The following is a 16,136-nucleotide window of genomic DNA, read 5'->3' on the forward strand; positions in this document are numbered from 1 at the left end:
TTGATTGAACAAAATTATATCTCAGTTGGGACACCGTACATTACGGTGGTTATCATAATCAAAACACAAAAGAATTTGACAATTTTACGCTTGTTTAGGTTTTTACAGGTGCACTGTATTAAATAATAATTATTATTTACACAATGTAACTTTTAAATATGTTAGGAAACAAGAACAAGAATGGTGGGGAAAACGTAATTAACACGATAATACCAATTACCTCAATCAACGAAATTCGAAAAACGTGTTATCCACCGTGGGAATAAATGTCTGTAATAATTTAAGCGTCAAATTAAAGCTCACCTTCTAAAATGTCATATTATTTTTAAATTAATACGATCTGAAAAAAAAAATTGTCACGGCTAGTTGTTTAAATCGAGTGTCAGCTGAAATTGCTCGTCGTTGTGCATAGTCGTTTTATTTTCAGCTAGCACACGTTGACATTTCCTAGGCTGGAGTGTGCACGTATACAGCACATTCTGCGGCCAATTTTGGAACGTAAGCGTAATTCGACTGGTAATTGAACTGCAAACGTTATTTTTGAAAAATGAGAACTCATAAGAGACCGCAAGTAGAAAGCTTGGAAGCCAAACGAAATTAACCATATGTGGGGTGAGGAAGGATGTTTACCAAGGGGAAGGGTTTCATACAAACATTGAAAATGTTAAACCATCGTTTTGAAACTAGTACTTTCATTTTTCAAAACAATTATGTTTTCGTAGTAGAATAAAACAAGGCCAGGCATCAGAGATGTTCCAGCTGTAGGATCCGATCCCTGCCTCCTCTTGAATGTATACTGATGGATAACTTAACGCACCACTCAATTTATTTATTGTAGTTTAAAATTAAATACATTATCTTTCTAATTCAGAAGAATATGTGGTATCGTAGGCAAAATGAACTGTAAATAATGCTTTGTTTACTTTGTACTGATTAATCCATTTGCATAAGAAATAGCATTATGCCCATACATTCTGCTTCCCCTAAAGTCCGATTTGAGTTAATATTTTTCCTTCGTTGATTTCATTTGATTTTATTCTTACTCTTAAACGTTTTTCAATGACACCAATCAGGTATATGAGTGAGTATGTCACATGAGAGCATTAAGGTCTTAACATTATTAGAGGAAGGATACAGCCAGCGCGAAGTCGCCAGGAGACTTTGTATGAATCACTCTACAATAGGAAGGGTTGTTCATTAGCGCGAGAGAGAAACAAGACTTCACACTACAAGGCCAGGACAGGGTCAACCTAGGTCTACAGACGATAGGTTCATCCGTCATCGGGTTCTTCGAAACCTCAACATCACGGGAAATGAGATAAGAAATCTCATAAAACAAATTCGAAATGTTTTCGATTTACTACTAATTCTTATCACAGCTCAGAAAATAGAAATGATTAATGGTGGAGTGATTGTGTTGTTCAATCTTTTATAAAAGATAGTTCCTATACATAGTTAATTGTTTTTAACGATCCGGATTTCAAACTTATAACTCTTCAGCAGGTTGTAGAACTTCTTCAACCTGATGATGAGCTCTAAGCTCGAAATCCGTATTGTTGAAAACAACTCACTGTGAGTAGGAACTATCTTTTTAAAAAGATCAGCTCAGAAAATGGCTTCAATTCTCGTACGAATCAGACATTGGAAGATTGGGGACGACACTCCTTATGGATGAGGTGAAAGTATTCCTCAAATATTTACATGGAGATGCTCAGGAGAATGGTACGCCCTATGCAGTACGGTTCCTCAGGGTGGCATTCCACGGTCAGTCATGTTCTGGGGTGGCATTTCCTTGGACCCCCTCACCGAATTGGTTGTCCTAGCAAGATCTTTACCTTCCGAGGTACTTACAAAACATAATCAGAGAACATGTAGTGCCATTTGCCCCCCACGTAAGTAAGAGATTCTTGCTAATGCAGGATAATGCCAAGCCCCATAGAGCACGATCACAATCATACGTGGATTGTCCTCAAACCTTCATAAGGAGACGCTCAGGAGGAAAGTAAGCCCCATGAGGTATGGTTCCTCAGGTTGCATTCCACGGAGGTTGATTGATGTTCTATGTGGTATTTCCTTGTACCTCTTCGTACCACAACTCAGAAAATGGCAAGGTTTCAATTCGAATTGTGCATAGAAGATTGAGGGCGAGTTCTCTTTACAGATGAGGTTAGAGCATTTCCTTGGACGCTCGCACCTAATTGGTTGTCATGCGAGGAAGATCTCCAACTTCACAAAGGTACTTACAAGACATAACCGAAGAACATGTAGTGCCATTTGCCAACACATATTATGGATGGCTATATGAATGAGGTTGGAATTGGTTCTTGTGTGGTCAGCTGGAAGTCCAATCGAACACATTTGGGATCAACTTAAGCGAAGAGTACGACGGCGAAATCGAGGTCATAACACCCTAGAAGCTGTTCGGGACGAATGGGAAAGAATTCCTCAAGATTTTACCAGAATTCTTTTTGAAAGAATACAGAGTCGTTTAACGGACGTGATTCGTGCCAGAGGTGGAAATACTCGGTATTAAAGGGAATAAAACTTTTGTTTTATATTTTTATTTGTTGTTGAATTTTTTCTTTAATCAATATATTTTTTTCAGAATTAGGTATTAAACTTTTTTTTAAATGTCTTATTTACAACTAGACCTATTTTTGGTATGCAAAATATGAATAAACCTAAATACATTCAAATTGAAGGATATGCGTTTATATTGTTCATCAATGTATTAACGGAATTTTTTTTTTCACGAACCGCACATTACGTTTTGCAGCTAATAGTAAATTGTCTTTCCTTACTTAATAAATCTGATATTGAATTATTTTTGTAATCCCTGACATTTTTATCGTACGGTTTAAAAATCGTTCCAGAGCCGGGGCTAATATCCGCCAAAAGAGCCCAAAAGCGTCATTTTCAAGTTTCAATTAAACTTTCCTTCCAAGTTACATCGTCTTACGAGCCTTTCAGCACTCTTCATTATTTCACGGCAGGCGGCCGACAAACTGATGAATTCGGACAAACGTCTGCGCGCCGCGGGCAGACTTTTTCTCGCGGGCTGCGTGTCTGCAAGTCGGGGGGAAAAAAGTTGCGCCTTCCACCTTTGTAATTGTAATTAATGTCCGGAGAAATGCGAGTACGCTATTAAGGAAAAAGGCCTCCTGAGCTCCTCCGGGATTAAACTCCTACAGGTACCATTTAGCTAATCATCCATTTATAAGTTGGTAACATAGTTTCACATTTTAAAAAACAAAACAAGCGGACATTTTCTCCATTACCTCTGATCAGCTACACTAAAATTAAAATTTAAACTTAAAATTCTACTGTTAAGAAAATAAATCAGACAAAATATTTTTTATATTTACCTACATCTGCGTTCATCTCTGTAAAGTTGCACACGACTTTATTCAAAATGGATGTACGCTTTTTTCACTTCACAAATATTTTAATAACAATAATTTTTTTGCAATAGTTATATTTTTTTTTTTTTGCTTTTTTTTTAACTATGCGTTCAGCAACCAGATCAGAAAAAAGGAGAAAAGGCTGTTCACAAGTATTATCAATAGATAATATTGAGATTTTTCAAATTTATTGATTTTTTAAAAGGTTTTCTTTATAATATTTATATTTTAATTCAACATAAGGACGTTTTCTATCATTTTTAACAATGTTAGATTTTTAGGATTTGTTATTCTACGAAATCGGGCAAAGATGTTCAAAGGTTGCTCTTATCGACAACGCGCTCATAAAAGGCTGAAAACGATTGGTTGCATAATTTTTCATTCTATCTTTCCTTTCTTAGAACTAAAATTAAAATTGAACTATTATGTTTAAATTAAACAAAATAGTGCATAATAAAATTTGAAAACGTTCCAGGCGGAAGGTTTTTGATGAAAGTTAGCACTAATAATTGTGTAATATGACATAAATTATTAATAATTTATATCTGCTATTACCACTATAATTATTCTTCTTAAATCTGCCAAAAAGAATTCATTTTTGCGAAACAAGGACATCACTGATATCTTGGTTATCTATCGGATAGACTTTTGTCCAAAAATATTTACTTAATATAATACAACTGTTTAACTAAGAGATTATTATGCCAGAGATTAAGCGGAACTAGATTTATTCTGCTCACTTTACTTGTGATAAAGTAAAGTTACTTTGTTAGGAACGGTACTTGATTCCAGGCGACCGGACTTCCGACTTTGTTGACATAAACGGGCTAATTGACTATGCCGGATTTTGAGAAATGTTTGTAGAAATTAAAAAATTTAAAAATTGTCGGTTCGCACTGTCTCAACAAACGGATTTTAACACAGCACATAAACATTTTGGGTAAATAAATTGAAATTTACGTTCAATAAACTCGTTTATAATTTGTACTATATTGAAAATGTTCAGGCTTTTTGTTTTATTATTAAGGAAAAATTTATGTAGTATGTAATATATTTAATTGTTTATAAAAATAGGTATTGATACCGTCGAGCACAACACAACAGTTAATAACAATTGTTTAATTATTTCATCATATTCGAAGAATCATAAATTGTGTTCCGTTCAGATTTGCATTCTACATTATTTTTGTACCGCCCGAATTGGAATTTAAAATGGAATTGGAAATCAAACGTGGCCGTCGACAGACTCATATCAGTATGATTCTAACGTAGAGACATAATAGCTTTTTTACGCATAAAATGTAACTGAAAATTTGGCTTTTCCATTTAAACCCTTGGCATGCATGAACAATAAACATAAATGACCACGGAATATTTTCAATCTGTTTGGAGAGAAAAATACTAATTAATAAAGAAGTGTTAGCAGTGATTTTTGGAAGCAGGTTTGCGGTCCGTAATAAATTTTTCCTTATATCAAGGAATGTTATTTCACTACGCACTCACCATGCCAAAGTATAAACTTTACAATGTCATCATCATATGTTTAGGGGACCAAATTCCATGGCTCGGAGAATCCTCTCGGGACTTAATGTAAATATGCCGTTTGCCGGGGTGTAAATTGGGTAAAAGCTCACCGTTTATTCCACAAGTGTGTAAGTTAGAATTGGCCGTCCTGTGGACGTCGGGGTCGCTTTCAGCAGGTGTCGCCAGACGATTTTCCGATGCGATTTTCCTTTCGTCGTCACTTTCCCGGTGTTGATGATGAAAACGATCCCATCCGATGTTGGCGGAAGCCGGAGGCAGACTGGTCTGAGCATCCGAGGCGGAAAGCGCCCCAGCCCCCTCCAGGACGGCTTCTATCAACCGAGCCCCCTCTGCTCGTGATCAACCAGCCTCCTCGTTTTCTGCTTCCTGAGCATTTGTTTTATCCCGTCGGGCTACAATTATTTTTATTAACTAATCATCACCAATAATTAAAACAAAAATTAATTTCAGTTTTCTTTGCGGAAAGAGCTCGACTCGACCCAATAGATGATAATTGTGCTACCGTCGAATTAGATATTTTAAAAATATCAATAAAGTTTCCAAATGAACGCTATCTTTAATTAGGAATATTGGTAAGCTTAATATTCAATTTGATAACAAAGTCAAACGAACTGAGAAATTCTTTCGTGTAATTCCATTGCTAAAATTTATCAAATAAAATATATTATTCAGTCTTTATTAACTATATTATTTTTCTAAACATGAAAATTTGAGGCGCCGGTGGCCGCAACGGTTTACGCGTTTATCACTGTAAGATAAAAATCCCGGGTTCGAATGCAAGGCCGCTGAATTCGAACCCTACATACTCACAAATGGGCTTTTTTTTTCAAAAACACCCGAGATACGATCTCTACTATTGCAAACCTTGGCAAAAAAACACATCATTTAGAAACAAAAGTGATCGTTTGTACACGATTTTGATTCTTTATGTTTACAAATATCCTGAAAAAAGATTTATAAAAAAGAGAATTTGATAAAGATACATTTATATGTATATATAAGTATCTATTTATTCTATAGATTACAAACTAAATAAGATGTAGATGTAATTTCAGGGTATAGTATACTGCGCCCTTTAAGAGATGTTGTATCCCCCGTGCTCTGCCTAAAGCACATCGGTGAGTCCTATTTCATCAAGAAACTTGATTAGTAGGCCCGGTTTCAGTGGTTGAAGCTCTTCTATGGTCACATTGTACATCCCAAAACGTTTCCTTCTGCGGGCTAATGTAGCTCCGCAGTTTGTTAGTAAATGTGTTGGTGTCTCTTCTGCCTCCTTGCAGAATCTGCATGTGCCATCTTGGATTGTTTCAATTTTCTTTAAGTGTCCATTTAATTTGCAGTTTCCTGTTAGGAATCCTATTAGGATTCGCAGTCTGTTCCTGCTTCTTTCGACACATTCTGTAATTTATTTCCTACCAAAGTTGGTTAGAAGATTCTTGGATTTTCTATGTCCAATGTGAATTCCAAAGTGCCCTCATTTTCTTTGTGTCCTTCTGTTTGAGATATTCGTTAATAGTGTGGATTCCTATGCCACAAAAGGGTTCAGGTCCTGTCAGCGGTGTAGCAGCTCTTTCCTTGCAAGGGTGTCCGCTTTCTCGTTACCTTCTACTCCCATGTGTCCTGGGACCCAGCAGACTTTATTCTGCATACCTAATATAATTAGTTTGGTTTTGCAATACAGCACCATCCTTGAACTGATGATATTTGAACTTAGTGCTTTGATGGCTGCTTGACTATCTGACATGATAGCTATATTCTTGTTTTTGTACCCTTTACTTAGGTTGAGTTGGGTACATCTTTCGATTGCATGAATCTCAGGTTGGAAGATACTGGTGTGTTTTCCCATGGGTTCTGAGTATTTGGTTCCAGGACTGAATACTCCTGCCCCTGTACCTTCTTGTGTTCTAGATCCATCTGTGTACCAAAGGATAGTGCCATTCTTGAAGGAGGTGTTTCCTCTCGTCCCCTTTCTTTTTTGGTACTTAGATTTATTCGGAAGTTTTGGTTAAATTCAAACATCCTGTTTATGTCGTCTCTTGGAGTCATGAGTATCGGATGTTCTTTCCATAGTTTACAATTTTCACATAAATAAAACTTATAAATAAACTTTAATATTAAATAAATTAAACAGTGTTATATAAAAAAATATGGATCTTTTATCAAATAATATTGATGTTTTAACATAAATGCATTAATACGCCTACGTGGTGTTATTTATGTTTTTCATATACATAAGTATATGAAAGATGAAGTCGATATTATCAGCATTAACTCGTTGTTAAGAGGAATTAGGAGAATTTGCTATTAACGAAACGTGATTCCATTATTTTCTATTATTATTTTGACGTAGGTTTTAGAAAAACATTTTCTTTATCGTGCCAACGTTTTGACCTTTATTCGGGTCATCTTCAGGGCCTGGGTGAATTATGAAGGTTATGTTGATTGAAAAAAATACAATTTAAGATGTAAATATCTATTTGGAACCAAGTATTTTATTCTTGCACAAAGTGTGGTGCTACTATTGTGGTGTTATATCGGTTTTGTGTGAAAGTGTTGTGAAACGTGAATTTGTATTCTGCTGTTTTTATATGATCGATGACGCGGTAAATCTGGGAAAATTTCTTCGATCATAGGCTTTGTTTTATCTCAAAGGAAATTTCGATCCGCTAGGACACCACCTTCCCATCTCAACCTCACCTCTCGAATTTTCCCTCCTTTTTGCCATTTTTCAAATACCGTGTAATCTATTTGATTCTCGGCGACAAATGAGATCCTGCTCGTGACGCTGACTTTTTTTACCTCGACCAATAACTTTCATAAATAGATATTAGTTAATTGAAAAATGTTAATTGGTCAATCGGACAACGAACTGTGATGGATTTAATAATTAAACTGAAGTATATCTTCACGAAAGCTCTCCGTGGCCACTTCATTTGTCGCCGAGAATCAAATAGATCACTCGACATTTGAAAAATAACAAAAAGGAGGGAAAATTCAAAAGGTGGGGTTGAGATGGGAAATTAGTGTCCGAGTGGATAGATGTCACGATAGCTCAAGTGGTAGATAGCGGCGTATCAAGCCGAAGGTCGTGGGTTCGAATCCTGCTCGTGACGCTGACTTTTTTTATCTCGACCAATAACTTTCATAAATATTAATTAATTGAATAAAATTAAGGTTTAATAGTTTATTTGCTTTATGACGTTGGCATAGCTACGACTGAGTTTCCATGTATCTGTTCTGTAATTAATCCTGTGTATTTCTCTGTTAATGAAAACCTTTTCTAGAAAGTTCCGTTTGTATTTGTTTTTTCCGTGTTTAGTATTTGTTTTTTGTCGAAATCAAATTTTCTGTTGTTTTGGAGAGGGGTGTGTGGCCAATCCTGTGTGATTGGTTTTTGGTGCTTTGCAGCCATACAAGTGTTGTTTTTTCCCTTTTTCTAGATATTGCGATGTATGCAGATGGACAGTTCTCCCTCTCCGTTTCGACTAAAGATAGTATTTTTGGTTTTATTAAGCCGTTAAAAAGAACCCCTTTTCAAACAAATTAAATTATATTATTTATATCATTATCTTAATATGTATATCTTAATAATATATTACTCATATCATCTTTTGGAGCATGCTATTTTGAAAACTTCAGTTTCTCATTTTGCCAGACAAAAATATACAATGAATATAATAAAAAAGTGGCCATGGATAAATAAATCTTATCTTGTAACGACAAAATGACGGAGGCTTCATAAATTACAAATAACATAGGTAAATCAACAGGCCAGTATTATAGGTCGATCTTCAAGTATATTAAAGTACCCCATTAACTTTGACCAATTTTCTCCAAAAAAGTGAGCACTGTTTTTACATCCAAAATGTCAAGGCCGATTTCTTTCTTTCTCGCAGTGGTAAGTTTTTGACATATAACTAATAAAACGATAAGAGGTACGTATCCTCTTTTTCATTAGACCTCTCTATCTAGGTCTCTATCTAGGTCTTGTAACTTTCTCATTTTGTCAGACAAAAATATACAATGAATATAATAAAAAAGTGGCCATGGATAAATAAATCTTATCTTGTAACGACAAAATGATGGAGGCTTCATAAATTACAAATAACATAGGTAAATCAACAGGCCAGTATTAAAGGTCGATCTTCAAGTATATTAAAGTACCCCATTAACTTTGACCAATTTTCTCTCTCTCTCTCTCTCTCTCTCTCTCTCTCTCTCTCTCTCTCTCTCTCTCTCTCTCGCTCTCAAATCTAGTTTTAAGAAAAAAACGAAAAAGAAACTTACGACATCTTACAAATCTACATCTAATTTTTTTTTACTCAACAATAATATGCTCTGTACAAAAATATAACTTATAAGTATTAAGTAGTTAATTAAGTTTAACTTAATCTCACTTTATTAATTTAGTTCAATGTTGATTTTATAATAATTTGTTATTTCTATTTTATGTCTGTTGTGACTATAAACAAATATTATAATTGTAATTTCACGCTGAGGGTAAGAAAGGTCCTAGAGACCTAACTTTTTCTCGTATTTTAATAAATAAATCGTTTCTATCAATTAATCTCTCTCACCTCTCTCTCCTTTCTCTCTTTTCTCTCCTTTCTCTTTCTTCTCTCTCTCTCCTTTCTCTCTATCTCTCTCTCTCTCTCTCTCTCTCTCTCTCTCTCTCTCTCTCTCTCTTTCTCTTTCTCACTTTCACATAATAGGTGACTGGTTGAATTTTCCTATTTAATAATTTTTAATCTAGTTTTCAATTTATAACTCTTTTTTTAATTATTGTAACTTTGCAATTTTAAATTAAAACGTATACTTTTATTGTTTTAAAGGATTTTTTTACAATAGGACCTGGCGCAATCATAATTTAAATTGGTCAGAAAATAACAATTTTTATGGCACAGAAATAGTTAAACAGGTTGAGGGAATTTGAATTCAGTCGTTTGTCTAGGTCGAAGTTCCAGGTGACATATTTGACAGAGAGATTTGTTATTCCGTTCAAATAAAAGGGCCTTTGGGGCATCGTTGTATTTATTTTTATTTTCCACTGAATGATCCCATTCATCGATGTGGTGAAAATGGTATTGCATGTTTCTATATGAGTTGACGGTATCTTTATTTGGAGGGGAGGTTGTGATAGAATTCTGCATAGTCAAAAGTGGACAGAAATGGTTAATTGTCAGACGCCAATATGGATAAGAAATATAAAAGAAATGAAGAAATCGTTGTGCCCTGTCTATCTCGTACTAACAGACAGACAAATACAATATTAGAATTAGGTTGTAGGTACTAAGTAGGATTCGCTATATGCGGCTTTCGCAAGAGGCTGGGGGTGGCAAACCTGTCATGGAAGACAAACGAGCGACGCTGCTTCTGCTCACGAAGGTATGAAATGACAAACCACAACCCGAAGAAATTGCTGCAATGTAGAGCGAGGGGACCTAAATCCAAGCGGATGACGGAACGATTTTTTAAGAAATTAATTTAGATTAGAATTGTCCTAGCATTTATACAACCAGCCAGTCAACCTGAAAGTTACTTATTTGGAAGTTGTATTTGATAGGAGACTAACTTGGAATCCGCACACACGATTTTAAAAAAAGTAGTATACCATTTCAAATGTTTTACTAACTACTGAACTTGAAATTACCAACAGATCAAAACTTTTGATGTACATGTGCATACCCCATCGAAGCTGAGGGTCAAATATTCCAAGGTTCAAAGATTACAGTGTTCAATCAAAGATTTTACGACTAATTTTGGCCCATTCTTAAACACACTGTCAGGCAAAAAATTCCACGGATTTTTTTTTCATTTTCTCGATAAAAGAAACTTCTGCCCTTAATTGGCCTGATTGTTTTTATCAATATTATTTGTTTATACTATGTTGTAAATTGGGAACATAAACATAAAGGATTTTTCAATGTTTACTTTTTATTCAGTCTCATTTGAATTCTGAAGCAATAAATTGTTTCATTTTCATCTTTGTTTCCTTAATTTCAATTTTTAGATTTAAAAATGCCACTTAGTGCTTAGGATATTGCGCATCGTGTGGCACTTATTGATGATGGACTTTCCATCAGTTGCTATTGCCATCGGATTTCCCTACGAAACTCTGGGAGACGTCGTTAGGCGTTTTAGAGAAACTGGGTCCTATCATAGAAGGCCCGATTCTGGACGCCCTAGGGTAACAGAACAACAGTCCGTTTTTGGACTTTGAGAATTTTGCGAAAGACACCTTAATGTTATTCAAGCGATTCAGCTGCTTCAGGAAGTTCGAGGTGTCCAAATTTCTGAACGCACTGCTCGAAGAAGTTTAAATCAGTATGGACTGATGGCTTTTCGCCCCGTAAGAGGACCATAATTGATCAGTACACACAGAGTTACACGTTTCGCATTTGCTCGAGAACACAGCCTTTGATCTTTGGACGATTGGTCTGCTGTACTTTTGACAGATGAGTGTAGATTTGCTCTACGATCTCTAGATGGGCGTGAAAGAGTGTAGAGAAGGCGAAATGAAAAGTACGAAGGCTGTAATTTTTCCCAGAGCCAACCTTTTCAACATAGCACAGTGATGGTGTGGGCGGGAATTCAATTGGAGAGTCGCACAGAGTGGGTTGTTGTTAGTGGAGGGCAACTCGCTATATTCTAATACACGATAATACCCGTCCACATGTCCCTCGCATAGTACGAACGTACCTTCGACAGCATAACATCAGGGTCTTAGCCTGGCCAGCCCGTTCTCCAGGCTTGAACCCCGTCGAGAGGTTCGTTGGGATAACCTCAAAAGACGAATAAGAGCACATCTATCACATCCTGTTTCACCCCACGATCTTGAAAGGATTCTTCGTGAAGAATGCGCTAACCTCCAGCAAAGAGACATTTCCAGACTGGTAGAAAGTATGCCGAGGCGTCTTCGAGATGTAATTAAGGCAAGCAGAGGAAATTCGCGATATTGAAATGTTAATTATAAATCTAATTAAGACAAATATTATCTCTCCGTCTTTTTTTCATTTTCCTTAGCAATTTACATTTAAAAACTTGAAACTTTGATTAATATATAAAAATATATGCAAATCAAGTTATGTTACAAGTGGGTGAAATTTGTTGCCTGTGTGTATACAAACACTTCACAGAGATTTTCACATAAGTTTTTATATACTAAAACCTATATTTATCTATTCTACAATAAGCTTCAGGACAGACTGCTACTCAATTACTCCATGCCCTCCTAGACTTCTGAACTACCTTAACTTCTGAATAGAATACGGATTAGATGTCACGAGCCAAAATATAAATCCAAGTTTGTTGGTTGTGTATTTATATCAAAGGATTGAAAGAATTAAATTGTAATTTTTTTCTTTCTTCTCGAAAAAGTAAGTTATAAACTACACTGATGGACACTGTGGAAACTACACACTGGCACCACCCTTAAATTTTAATGTATTTAGGTTTATTCATATTTTGCCTACCAAAATAGGCTTGGTTGTAGCAATATGACATTTAAAAAGAAAATGTTGATTCCCTAATTTTTTAAAAAATATATTGAGTACGAATAAAATATTTTAAAACAGAAAATTCCAAATCCAAAGTAGAAATGAAAAAAAGAAAGATTTTTGGCCCGTTTAGAGCCGAGTATTTCCACCTCTGGCACGAATCACGTTCGCTAAACGCCTTTGCACTCCTTGGAAAAGATTTCTACTAAAATCCTGAGGGATTCTTTCTCATTCGTCCAGAACAGCTTCTAGGGTGTTATGACCTCGATTTCGCCGTCGTACTCTTCGCTTAAGTTGGTCCCAAATGTGTTCGATTGGGATCAAATCTGGACTTCAAGCTGGCCATACCAGAACTCAATTCCAACCTCATTCAGGTAGTCATCGACGTGCCCTACAGGTCCTGGCATTATCCTGCATTAGCAAGAATCTCTCACCGATGTAGGGGGCAAATGACACTACATGTTCTTCGGTTATTTACTCTTGTAAGTACCTCTGTGAAGTCAGAGATCTTGCTAGTACGACAACCACTTAGGTGCGATCGTCCAAGGAAATGCTCTAACCTCATCTGTAAATAGAACTCGTCCCCAATCTTACAATGCACAATTCACAAGTTTCTGTTCGAATTGAAACCTTGCCATTTTCTGAGTTGTGGTAAGAAGAGATACAAGGAAATGCCACGTAGAACATCAATGAACCTCCGTGGAATGCAACCTGAGGGACCATACAGCAAGGGGCGTACCATTCTCCTGAGCGTCTCCATATGAAGATTTGAAGACTACTCTCACCTCATCTGTAAGGAGAACTCGTCCCCAAACTTTCGATGCCTGGCCATTTTCTGAGTTTTGGTAAGAAGAGGTCCAAGGAAATGCCACCCCAGAACATAAATGACTGACCGTGGAATGCCACCTGAGGAACCATACAGCGAGGGGCGTACCATTCTCCTGAGCGTCTCCATTTGAGGATAACTCTCAACTCATCCGTAAGAAGAACTCGTCCCCAAACCAATGTCTGGCCCTTTTCTGAGCTTTGAGAAGAACAGGTCCACGAGCAGGGTGCCGTGTCCTGAGCTTATTTATTGAGCCTTCTTCTTGCAGTACTGGAGGAAATCGAAAAATTTAGGGCATGTCTTATCAGATTTCCTATCTGATTAATTCTGCGGTCTTGTGAAACCTGATGACGGATGAATCTCTCGTCTCTCTCGTCCGTGTCCCTGTTTCTCTGAAGCACAAATGAACCCTTCCTACAGTACAGGTGATTCAATCGCTCTCCTGGCCACTTCGCGCAGGCTAAAACCTTCCTCTAATAATGCTAAACCCTGACACAGTTATACCATCAAATCCATGTCTGGAGTTATTGAAAAGGGTCTAGGAATAAGAATAATATCAAATCTATGAAGGAAAAAGATAACTGAAAGAGATCATTAAGCGTAGCAAATGGAAGGGCATAATGCAACTTTTTGTATAAATGGGATTAATAAAGGAAGTAAGCAGAGTATTATTTTCTGTTTATTTTGAGTACGATAGCTCCTACTTACACGTAACTAATTAAGAAAAATAATGGATTAATTTTAAAATAAATAAATGGAGGGGTGCCTTAAATTTGTCCATCAGTGTAGGTAGGCAATTATTTATTTAATAATTTGTTTAAATCTATTAACCAAACATAAAACTACCGGATTCAGAATTGCTCGTTTGATATGGTTTGTCGGGCAGGTAGGAGGTTAATTTGAAACCAATAATTTCCGCAATGTAGAACAATCGATGAAAATTGACATAGAAAATTTAGAGAGGAAATCTCTCTTTGCATATAATTCGACTTAACAATAAAATACTTATGAAAAGATCATTTGGTGGTCTTTGAGGAACAATATTGAAACAGGGTCGGGTGAATTCGAGTTGAGATAAAGGGCTATCAAGCGATCCTTAGAACTTTCTTTGCCGTACTCGCTCAACGGAGGAATTCTATCTCATGCCCTGGCGTATTCCATTGTTTCACCCCATTTAAACTGAATTATATTATAATGTTTCTATTATAATATTTCACTCTTAGCAAACCTTGCTCTATTTTATATTTATTATATAATTAACGAAAGTCACAAATACCGACATGAAATAGCAAACAAATAAAAAACTAAAGAATCACACACAACCCTGCAATAAGTATATATTTATAGATTTACCAAGCCAATTAGCAATTAGTACAGTTTTCCTCTAAGTAGGTCTACGACTAGAGTCACTAACTCGGAACTTCTCAACAGGCCTGGACATAGCTTATGGAAGATCCATCCGTCCAATATGTTTAAACGTAGAAAAACGAAAGTGCAAATATTCCTCGGCTCAGATTGCCTTCATGGTGATAAACCTCTAATTTGTTCGTTACCATTCATTTTGGCCTATCCTTCCTTTCTTCGGCCTCTTCAGTTTTGGATCTGCATGTAATACTATGAGGTCATCTACCAGTAGCTTCAGATGGCATCAACTGGCAACTAGAAGATAATGTAGCTTATAAATAATATGTGTGATACACTTCTGGGTCAAAAAAATTGGTCTACGGTTACTAGAAAAAACCTAGAAGATATCACCAATCAAAAGATCAACATGCGCAATGACATAGTCGCATTACCACTTATCGAGAAGGATAGAAGATTTTTTTACCAGAGGAACTGGGACGGGTGGTACTTTTCGCTTGGGTTAAAGCAACACACGGTCTGGAGATAAATAAGCTTGCTGATAAATTTGCCGAGGATGCTCCACGACCATGGTTCAAGTACAACTGATTTCCTTTCTCTTTCCTTGTACGATAACCACGGCCGGGTTGAATAAATAGTAGCAGAATTGTGGAAATGTTACCACAACGAAACGTTTATTTCCTACGTTGGAGCGAGAGAGCGTCGTTTTAAAACTGATATGCGAAATGGCACAGATCTTCAGCGGACGTGGGAGAATGAAAGCCTAACTTCATAGCTCCATCATAGTAAACAACTACATGAACATAATATCGTTGCTCAGATAACCCACAAACTGTTAAACGCATAATTCTGCACTGCCCCCTGTTGAATTAAGTGAGGACGAGCTGGTAAGTAGTAATTCTTCAGATGGCCTCCTAAGAAAATCCAGGTTCTCATGGAAGAAGAAATCCAGACATTAGCTCCATTTGTCTTTATGATTGATCTGTAATTAAGGCTTTGGTTCAGATAAAAAAGTCAGTTGAATTGAAAAAGTTAGTGTCACGAGCGGGATTCCAACCCACGACATTCGGCTAAATACGCCGCTGCTCTACCACTTAAGCTCTCATGTCTTCAATCCACTCGGACACCAACTTCCCATCTAAATCCCATCTTTTTTTTTTTTAATTTGCCCTCTTTTTTGCCATTTTTCAAATGTCGTGTAATCTATTTGATTCCCGGCGACAAATGAAACGGCCACGGAGAGCTTTAGTGTAGTATACTTCATTTTCTTATTACATCTATTATATATATATATATAATGAAAAGAATTTATTTGGTCAATCGGACCACGAAACCTAATAGATGTTATGATTGATTTTGATATGCAAGTGTCATTTCCATATTTTTCTGTTTTATCTAATTTATATTTACTTACATGAATGTGTTTTTATATTTTTTTAATTTCTTTAATGATATTGTTAGCTTCTCCGATAGGATTTCTAAGCGACGCGGGAGACGCGTAGATCC

The 16,136-nt window shown here is 36.3% G+C and overlaps 1 protein-coding gene across 1 annotated transcript in view; it reads right to left on the minus strand.

Annotated features, from left to right (window-relative positions):
* The window catches only part of LOC106661815 (extracellular serine/threonine protein CG31145), a 195,417-nt gene extending 190,201 nt beyond the window's left edge, over positions 1-5,216 (minus strand). Inside the window, exon 1 of the mRNA XM_024229782.1 lies at positions 5,036-5,216. The gene's annotated coding sequence lies outside the window, so the exon portion shown is untranslated. The remainder of the gene's footprint in view (positions 1-5,035) is intronic.
* Positions 5,217-16,136: the final 10,920 nt, after the last annotated feature.

Source organism: Cimex lectularius, unplaced genomic scaffold (genome assembly GCF_000648675.2).
Source record: "Cimex lectularius strain Harlan isolate CLEC.00 unplaced genomic scaffold, Clec_2.1 scaffold57, whole genome shotgun sequence".
NCBI lineage: Eukaryota > Metazoa > Arthropoda > Insecta > Hemiptera > Cimicidae > Cimex > Cimex lectularius.